Below are 8546 nucleotides of genomic sequence, written 5' to 3' on the forward strand. Positions count from 1 at the left end.
TCGTAGTCTACCAGAGAGAAAAGGGGGAAGAAACAATGAATATAATGCAAACAGATGCATAACGATGCATGACATGTCAAGTAGCGGTGCTAGGGGTGCCCTAACACGGTATGAGGTGATACCGGTGAAGGGGGAAATATCCGGGAAAATATTCCCGGTGTTTTGCGTTTTCGGACAGATGAATCGAAGGGAGAAAGTTGTGTATTCGCTATGCTAGGGATGTGTGGCGGACGAACGGGCTGCGTATTCGGATTCGTCTCGTCGTTCTAAACAACTTTCATGTACAAAGTTTTTTTCATCCGAACTACGAATTATTTTCTACGATTTTTCAAAGATTTAAACAATATTCTGGAAATCCCTGAAATTTTGCTAAGTCTAAGAATTCGACAGTTTTTTTAAACATCACTTGGCTGTTTTCAAAAGACTACAACTATTGTTCTGTACATCCTATGAGTTAGTACCTTATATCAATTTTGAGTACTTCTCTGTGATCTACATGTTAGTACCAATTACATCCATATTAGAGTTCATTTGCTTGATTATCAAGAGCACTAAAGTAGCTATGAAAATAAAATTGTTTTTCGATTTTTCTGTTAACAGGACATCGAACTTTGTGATTTTCGTAGGAATTAATCCATGCATCAAAAGTATTTGGTCCAGTGGGATAAAATGGAGTTTGTCATGTATGCATTCTATTCATATTATTTTCACTCATGTTAACAACTATTTAACCGCAGTTTATGGGCTGTCTAGGGGGTTACTCATTGTAGAAACTAGATGATGCCCCGCGCGTTGCTGTGAGAATTTGGTAGCATGTATTGTTAAGAAAATAAGTGTAAAACTATACGGTTGAATAATAGTGATGTTAGATGTTTTATATAAAATAATAATTGCTAATTTACATAATCATATCACTTGATATCATGTTCACAAAGTATAAACACATTGTGGAACAGATAGCTTGTATTACCCGAAGGATGTACAAAATAAAATAGATCAAGGCAAGACAATGAATAAGTGCTGGTATAGATCCTGACGATTAGGATTTAATCGCCCCCTTGGTGATAAGTGACATAACCTTATTGCAGCTCGCTAGCGTTAGCTATTCTGAACTGTACATGGCATTTGAAATGTTCACTCCAGAACCTTAGCGTATAACGTAAATTATTTTTTCCAAGGCCCTGGTACTTATTCATTAGACTACGTGTGTGTGTGTACAAAGCATGACTGCATGAGATGGCCGAAGTTAATCTACATTTGAGTGTGTACTGTTCAGTGTCACCTTGTCCTGTTCAAAACGTGGAATTGTGGCATTAACATAGTACTAAATCAGTTACTACTCTTGTAATTGCAACATGGTGGCAAATCAAGACATGTTTTGCATCTGTTGCACATATTAGGCAGCTCAAACATGGCATTGATCTCCCCTCATGGATCCCTACAAAAAGGTGCAGAAAATTATAGTAAGATAACCAAGTCCATACGTACGTATGCTAATTTTGCCTAATGGAAAAAAGAAATTGTAAAGAAATATCAGTAGATATGGTATTCAAATGTGGATGCCAACTATTCTGCCACGAGTGATAGAGGAAACACTTTGACACATTAACACTGGAATATTGGAAGAAGAAATTCAGCCTACAGTCCAACGTGGATACCATAAAACTTGAAAGAAAATAACGCTAAATCTCTAGTAAAATCACTATATAGATTCATGAAAGGAAATAAATTAACTGACCTGCCATTATCTCCTTCAGAGCCTCTCCCGAGTGAAATGTAAGCCTTCACATCATACTGAATCATACTCGATGGCCTAATGTGTAAAGGAATTAGTGAGTCATGGTGATTTACCATAGCAATATCAAGTGTGCAGCATAAAAATGAGTACTGTACGGGATCCATCATCCTATTAATCCTAGAAATTATTCTTGCCATCGTTGTTGCTTCCTCTCCACATCCTCTGAAACAAACAATGAAGAGATCACACACCCAAATCATGTTAATAAGATAATCGGATGTGCAGGTCATTGTTATATTGACACAAGCAACGAAGCAAGCACAATTACCAGAATTTCCAAATCAATAGCCGCACGACGGAATTTTTGAACGCACAACCTCTTCACAATAACTGACATGATCTCTCACCTTATCAAATGCCAGTTGCTCGCCATTCCACAACTCTCAAATTTCGGATCAAATCTTGCAATGACAGAAAACAAAACATTAGGGCAAACAATAGGAATAAAAGAAGAAATTCGTTTTGCGAATGAAATAGATAATACTTTCTCTATCCTGCTGAAGAAATTGTAGCGAGAATGAGTTCACAGGGGAATCATGCCTATTGATTAGAAAAGCATAAACTCCGGGATAGGAAAATGGGAGCCGATGAACATAGAGAGCGTCTAGATAGTAGGATGCAAGCAGCATGTGCGTGGTTGACCACGTCTTTTAAAAGAGACGAAGGTGCGGCCACTCAGATTTGCAAGGTAATGAGGGGTGATTAATATTACCGCCGTTTCATGGCGATGAATCGAAAGAGTGCCGGTTGTAGCGGCAGCGAGCGGAATAGAGAGCGGCCGCGATTAACTCGCAGAGGGGAAGATGATGAAGCGTGAGAGACCTAATGCATTACATGGGCTAGCATAATGACCAATTAAGTTGCAGCGTGCGTTAGCATGAACGACCAAGCGAGTTGTAGCCTGTGTTAGTTCGTTGTGGCCTAGCATATATAATGACCAATTCTTTGTCCTATTAATCCTGGCTGCGTACCAACTATTGGGCGAGCCCAGTTGAAAAATTGTATGGCTTAAATCCAATGGAAAGAAATGCATGGAATACAATGTGCGTTCTTCTGTTTTCCTGCTACGCGCGTACGTGGTGGCTGGCGAGTGAACCATGCAGCCGCAGGCGGTGGAATGTGAACGAAGAGCCCGTAGAGAAGCAAGCAAGGATGCATGCAGAAGAGGCGCTATGAAAGGAAACGGTTCGATGGAAAAAAGTGAGGCCAACACGCATGAGGTACGAGAGAATTGCTGACATGGCAACATGCTGATGTGGATAGCTTGCATGTTAAGATAAATACTATAGTGGGGGTGAAGTTCTTAAGTATATTAGATGACACCCCGCGCGTTGCTGCGGGAATTCATAGTAGTAATGTACAGGATCAATGTTTATGCAGTGAATAATAATAGTTAGAATCATAATGTGGTAGTTCAACCGTAACATGTGAATATTTTAACTACATAAAGTTTATTATGTTTCTATGAATAACTCATGGTTCAATTGTAAAAATAGTAACATGTAGGAGAACTATGCATTGTATTTGTGGATTGTGCCTCTTCTGCAAAATGTCTAGAGATGCATCATTCTATTTATTATGCAATCTATTACAACCGGGTGAGCATATGGTTGGGGTTCTTTCATAGTATTCTCAACTTTGCAATTTCACTTAGCGAACAACTTTTAGTAGAGGTATCACGTGCTTATGACTACATTGTTAATGCTTTGATCAGGTGCAAAAACTTGCTTGGAAGTCAAAGAGTGTACATCATATGAGAATCCTGGACAAAGAGACTACTTGCAGTCATATATGTAAAGCATATTTCAGATCTGAAATGTAGTAAGTAGCAATAGCTAACTTAATATTCTAGGAACAGAAGGGAGTAAAATCGTCGTGTTCTGAAATTATGTCAGAGAGTTGAGACATTTCTTCAGTACTTGATAGGAACTCAAGCAGACTTTAATAAATGGCGTTCAGGAAAAATTTGTATACAACATAATAGGCCATTGCTAACTTATCAAAACTCAAAGCATGGAGGTCGGTAGTATAAGCATCAATCGTCGATGGCCTTGCCTGATTTGCATAATTACGTGGGGTACACATATGAAATAATTGGAGTAAAGAAAACTCACATATAAAAAAGACATCTGCCCTGCACCCAGATTGATGCGAGTGATTTCAAGTAAAGCCAGTAAGTAGTGTACATGCTTACATCAACTGTGATTCAGTAAAGTAGTGTGGGCACTTGAGAGTGTCAGTCCATAGAGGTGTCTTCTTAAGGGTGAGCCTGCCTCTTCACACGCAACAGCAGCAGCCACTGAGGGCTGGGGCGTACTGTGTCAACGCCAATTGAGGCAAAAACAACACCATATCCTCCACCTTCATCCACATTAGCTTGAACGCTGAACTGCAAGTTTGCGGATTAAAATTTGGGAAAGTTCCCAGACAGGTCGTTCTCTTCCCTGCCGAAAATTTTGTGAGTATTCACAGGCAAGTCGTTCTCTTCCCTACCAAAAAGAGGTCCAGCTTGGGAATCTTGGAGGAACTAACCTTCCCAGGTGCGCCGGAACGGAGACAGTAGAGGGGAGGACGAAATTCAAGTCAACGCCATAGGCGACGATGATCGAGCCGGAGGAGCCCATCGGCAATGGGACCGCAGGCCAAGAGAATCCAGGGGAGCCCCTGGAGGCGAGGCCGACAGGCAGTCGTGCTCGTGCCGAAGCCTGACAGTCGTCGGAGGTGAGGCGGATCAGTGGTCGTGCTGGAGCTAGGAGTCAGAGGCGAGGCGGACTTGCGTTCCTGTCCGAGCAGAAGAGTCACCGGATGCAGGTTGTAGGATATTCAAAGTGAGGGGAGCGCCCTCCTGCAGAGATCGCCGCCACAACCTCATGGAAAGGATTGGTTTTCATTTTTCTCAATGGAGAGAGGGCTCGATGGGATACTTGAGAGAGACGGTCGAGATCACGTCAGTTATATGGAGCACAGGGCCCAGGTGAGAGACGAAGGGGCCTATGGATAGTGGATGGACGATGGAATGTGGAAAGGCCCTATGTTCGTCTTTGACTTACAGTTCGTGCCATGCAGCATGGTTGAAATTACTAATGGAAGGTTACAGAGAGGAGGAAAACATTTGTACATGTAGGACCTATTGGATGACGTGGATAGGCTGCATGTTTAGATAAATAGGTTAGTGGGGATGAATCTCTTAGATATATAGAATAGGATACAAAAGCTAGCTAGTAGCTACAGTAACTACAGTAAGCAGCGGCAGTAGTTGTACTTAGGGATCTATTTAGACTGTTAATTACATGGGACCCGTATGTCATCAACTGGGTTATCCCAGTCAGCAGTTTGACTGGTCAGTGGGACCAGTGGGCCCTAGGCGTCTTCACACATATTTTAGCATTTCTTTTTAAGTGGATATATAGAGGAGAGGTGTCCACCTGCCATAGGTTAGTAGCTAATCTAACTAGTAATTAAAACAAGGCCGGCTTGCTGGGCACTGGACATAGCCCATCCGGCTTCACCGTGGCAGTGCACGCATGAACAGGCACACGGCGGCTACGGCCAGCCACAACCATGAGCCCGCACGGGAGCGACCATGGGCACGAGCAGGCTGGCACGCGCGGGTGTGCAGTTGAGCGCATGGGGTGCAGTCGCGGCCTACGGCGAGCAGCAGGCAACAGCAGCAAGAGCGACCGCGGCCGCGGCAAGCAGTGCGGCATCAACAGCGCCAGCGGCAAGAAGCGGCAGTGGCAGCGGCATCAGCCAACGGCGGCGGCACAGTAGAGCAGTAGGAGGCAGCGGCATAGGAGAAGCACCAACAGCAGCTACGCGGTAGCAGTACGCGCACACACACAAGAGCTCGAGCTCCCGTCCATGGCCGCCGAAGTGAGGGGAGGCTAAACGGCGACGGATCGAGGGGGCGAGCAGGGGAAGCGGGCAGAGGAGCTCACAGTGAACTCAGAGACGTGGTCGGGGTGGTCGGGGACGAACCGGAGTAGCGGCAAACGACGGCGGACGGCGAAGATGTACGCGGAGATGACGGTGTCGATGGCGAATGTACGAGACGTCCCAGCTCCACTTGTTGCTCGGGGAAGACGAAGTCGAGGGTGGCGGTCCTCCTGGACGGATCCACGGGCGCCAGAGAGCACGTTGTCCGCGGCAACGGCGACGAGGTGTACAGTCACCACGCGAGGTTCCGGGCTCGATTCCGAGCCAAGGAGGAGGCGATTCGATTGGGAAAGTGAGGGGATCGGTCGAGAGCTAGCTAGGGTTTCCAGGGGACGCTCTTATAGGCCGAGGGGAGTCGACGTGGTGGCCATCCGGCCATGGCGCCGTGGGATGGCCGCCACGCCATGGCCTCTGCCTCCCTGACCTAGGGGAAAGTCCAGGGTGGGCTGGGCTACATGCTCTGTACTCTGTAGCCACTTATGGCCCAGTAGCATAGTAGGCCCGTATATTTTTTCCATAAACTAAATAGCTACTGTTTTGCATTTATTTGAGTGAGCAAACGATTTTTGTTAAAGATGAAACCTGGCACACAAATAGTAGGCAGTGTTTTGAGCTAGCCCATCAAGATGCAATTTATTTTGAAATGTATAAATATTTGAGTAATTTGAAGCGGCTCAATTTTAATTATGTTGGCTCTGTTTTAAATAGGTTAGGGGCATTTTAACAACTCAAATAGTGTTGGTTTCTACATGAAAATTATATAGTGATTATTTGTCACCATACAAACATTTTTTTGTTAGTTTGAAGAAATAAAATGTGACTTGCATTCTGAATTTGAATTTGAGTTTGATTTTTATTAAGTGGCCAATTGCATAGTAATCATGATGACATGGCCACCATTAGGGGGATTACTGTAGCAGGATTCTCGGGGTGTTACAAATCTCCTCTACTACAAGAAATCTCGTCCCGAGATTTTAAGAGGTGGAGTAAGGGGGAAAGTTCTGGTTACGAAATTCTAACGGGTCTTCTCATTCCTGGTTGCTCTTCTCGAAGAAGTTGATCATCGTTGATGTCTTCATTTCTTTGTTTCGGTTTTGTCATAATGAAGTCGTCATCCTTTCTTTGGGAACTCCATCATACTTACTAATAGGAGGCAAGTCGGCAACAATAGAATGCTATAAGGGTACTCATCTAGGGGTTAACCCAAGAATGAACATATAAGTATCTTTCGAGTTGGAACTCAGGGAATACATGGAGAGAAATAAAAGTAGGCATGAAAATTTTCAAGCGGGTAGGCAAACGTTTGATGCCTGAAACAGAGTGTGAGAGGGGTTTCGAGCAACGGGAATAAGTATTGTGTCTGGCACCAGGATAGATCCCTAGGGAGGTGGCTCGTGAATCTCATATGAATCCAAGCGTGAGGAATAACCTTAGAAACAGGGGTGTACAGAAGAGTCTGGTTTCGATCCTGTGAAACTGTGGGTTATGGGCTCACCATGTGGGTTGAGAGTAGGAAGGGCGCTGACCTCTTGCATGGTCATGATAGCAAGGCATGTCAGAGAATTGCCTGTCAGTTATGTCGGCAACAACATCGGTACCAAGGGCGAGGGACGAAGATAACCATTCTCTTGCTCGTTGAAACGAGGTGGACCAATAGGCAAATTTCTCGTCCATCGGTGGTTACCAGAATGTCATCAACAATAGTAACAGGGTCTTACTGACAAACTTGTACACCGAGAGGTTTACATAAGCAGGGAATTAATACTGCTTAGACCATAATGATCACCAGAAAGGTTAAACCAAATAATGGAAAGGAAAATATGATTATCAGATATTTCGGGGGTATATCCTTCCCAATGATAATCAGAGCATGATATCCATGACAGGATATAATGTAGAAAACCCTTTAGGTAAGGGGAGAAAAATTTCATGACATTACCCATACAACGGTGTTCGGATAATTGAGCAAGAAACATTTAGCATTGGGATTCAAATGTTCTTGTTGAAAACAGGAGTACCACAAACATGCTTCGAGACAGTATTGACATCGTCTTCAAGCAAAGGTCGGGCTTTGGATACAAGGATCCATCGAAAACAACTTATAGAATAAGTCTTACAGTTTCCTCACGGAAGAATGGATAACCTTGTTGAAAAGGAATCTATAACAATAGGGTCTCCGACCAGGTGTGCTAGGCACGACAGCACCTTACCGGGTCACATAAAGACCATTGTTATAACTCTTGGAAATATGTTCCAACCATCATATCTGACCGAGATTCAGATCTGATTGGTGTTAGGATAACTCAGACTCGGGATGCCTAAGAAGAAAGGTGCAACACACATTGTCGAGATGACATTGTAAGATTCTCGGGAATTGAACTATGGAAGCGAGTTCCGAAACAAGAGCTCATCATTAATTCAAGGAGAGGTGAGGAGGTGGCTGATTGACTCAGCGACAATTCATCGAGATTTCCAAAGGATGGATTTCCACAATTATGTGAACAAGGAGATAACATTTGTCAGATCAAATGATATAATGAGGTAAGCTCAGGAAATCATACTCGCTTAAACATCGGTTGACAGGTGTGCCCGAAATATGGGCATAAGTAGCCTGATCAATTGTTAGAATGGTGATCCAATAACCGATAGGCTAAGAATGAACTATCGATCATTAACTTCAAAGCAAAAGGGTTGCTAGAAGGGCAGAATCCAAATAGCACCGTTCACCTGTTGGTATCCCGGTTAGAACCAACACGGGGACCAAGAAAAGAATGGTGATGGTGAGAAGCATTACTATACCAAGAATTCTTAA

The 8546-nt window shown here is 43.7% G+C and overlaps 1 long non-coding RNA gene across 1 annotated transcript; it reads right to left on the minus strand.

The window, feature by feature from the left end:
• Window positions 1-955: 955 nt before the first annotated feature.
• Window positions 956-6239, minus strand: LOC125552375. Its single transcript, XR_007303527.1, has 5 exons — window positions 5777-6239; window positions 2067-2199; window positions 1894-1960; window positions 1739-1813; window positions 956-1438 (listed from the first exon to the last, which is right to left on the minus strand). It is a non-coding gene; the product is annotated as an uncharacterized LOC125552375 (long non-coding RNA).
• Between the last annotated feature and the right edge of the window lie 2307 nt (window positions 6240-8546).

The sequence above is a fragment of the Triticum urartu genome, chromosome 4 (assembly GCF_003073215.2).
Source record: "Triticum urartu cultivar G1812 chromosome 4, Tu2.1, whole genome shotgun sequence".
In the NCBI taxonomy this organism is placed as follows: Eukaryota; Viridiplantae; Streptophyta; class Magnoliopsida; order Poales; family Poaceae; genus Triticum; species Triticum urartu.